General features: G+C 40.2%; 1 non-coding gene across 1 annotated transcript; it reads left to right on the top strand.

Annotated features, from left to right (window-relative positions):
• The first annotated feature begins 908 nt into the window (after positions 1–908).
• LOC122151333 lies at positions 909–1,043 on the top strand. The gene has a single exon (XR_006164105.1). It is a non-coding gene; the product is annotated as a small nucleolar RNA SNORA42/SNORA80 family (small nucleolar RNA).
• The last annotated feature ends 733 nt before the right edge of the window (positions 1,044–1,776 follow it).

Raw genomic sequence — 1,776 nt, forward strand, 5'->3', positions numbered from 1 at the left:
AATATGATTACTAAGGTATACTATTCTTAGGTATGAAGTGTTCCATCAAGATAATCAACATTCTTTACTGGAACAATGTTTACCAACCTATTTTGCTAGAACAATGGTTTTGCTCTAAGCACATAGAGTTTGAGCCAAGCAAGCATTCAACCGTAAGAGAAGCCTTGCCTTCTCTCAGCTGTAGTTAGAACATGTGCTTTGCAATCATGTCCTTCTGGTGGTCTTTTTCTTGGTCTCCAATAGAGCCCATTGTTGCAGCCACTATATCAATCCATCTCATTGAGGGTCTTCCATTTTTCTGCTGACTCTCTACTTTACCAAGCATGATGTCCTTCTCCAGGGACTGGTCTCTCTTGAAAACATGGCCAAAGTACATGAGACAGAGTCTCACCATCCTTGCTTCTAAGAAGCATTCTATCTATAGAAGGGACAGGGTCTCAGGGAGGTGTCAATGCTCCAGGTAATAGACTGAACTAGTATTTATTTATTATTTTAACAGCTGTTTATTGTGCTCTCGGTCTGTGTCAGGAACTCAGATTCTTTGACACCAGTGCTTCCTGTCGTTAGAAAGGGACATGATGACCCATGGGGAGTCTACCTTTTTTAAAATAGCAAACCATTAGGTCCGCCAAAGATCACAGGCACTCAATCAGTGCACACACTGCACACAGAACGAATGTCTTTACTTCTAGTTGATGTATTGCTTGACAAAGAATGTTTTCACCACTTCAAATATGAGCATGGAGTCTTAAGTTTCCAAAAATAAGAATTTTCTGTGGTGACACAAGCATGTACTTAACAGACAAATCAGTTGCTTTAAGAGATGTCAGTGGTTTTAATGTAGTAACTGAAATGATGTAGCTAGCTACTCTTCATAGACTAACTTCAAAATATTAAGAAGAAAGTATACATGGGTTTGGATTTACAACAAGCCATACCTGTGAGCCTCTCATAGTGCCCTATGTCAGAGCAAACTGTAGCTCTGAACTATTGCCTGGCCTCCTTGCCCACAGGCTACAGACAATGAAGCAAATTGCACAGTGAGGAGAAAGAAAAGCAAGTACAAGTGGTTCTTGTGTGGTTGATGCAATTTGAAGCCAATTTAGACTTTATTTCTTGATTCCAAACCAAAAACCTACTGATTATTTCCAGAACACATGATTTCCTCAAAGTTCCACCAATTATGGGTAGCATCTTTAGATGGGCAGTGTTTATGTTCAGGAAAGTTCAAATATTGGTAGTGATCTTGTGTTTCCAAGTGAAGCTTTCTTCCATAGTGAAGGGTCCACAATGTCTATTATCAAGATGGGCAAGTATAAGGTGCAGAGGTTGCACACTGGCGGTCTACAGGATGGATCCAGGACAGGGATCCTGCTTGTCCAGGCTCTAGCCTTCCACTTTGCACTGAATCCCATCTATGTCTCCTACTTTTAGGCATTCTTCTAGCAATTGTTACCCCTCTCGTTTGCAAATTTCTATCATTTGCAGTTTTCTTTTTTCTTTCTAGTAGACATTTCCTATAAACATACAAATACACTGTTTTTTCTCTGATCTTCAAAAAAAATAAAAAATCCTCTCTTAACCCACTTTTGCCTTTAGCCACTTCCCCCTTTCCTCTTCCCATTTTTTAGGTGTTGTTAGGTGCCGTAGAGTTGACTCCAACTCATAGTGACCCTAGGTACAACAGAACAAAACTTCTGGATCCTGCACCATTCTCACAATCCTTGCTATATTTGAGCCCATCGTTGTAGCCACTGTGTCAATCCATCTCATTGA

The sequence above is a fragment of the Orycteropus afer genome, unplaced genomic scaffold (assembly GCF_000298275.1).
Source record: "Orycteropus afer afer isolate SDZICR_OR568_19922 unplaced genomic scaffold, OryAfe1.0 scaffold00013, whole genome shotgun sequence".
NCBI classification, from domain to species: Eukaryota; Metazoa; Chordata; class Mammalia; order Tubulidentata; family Orycteropodidae; genus Orycteropus; species Orycteropus afer.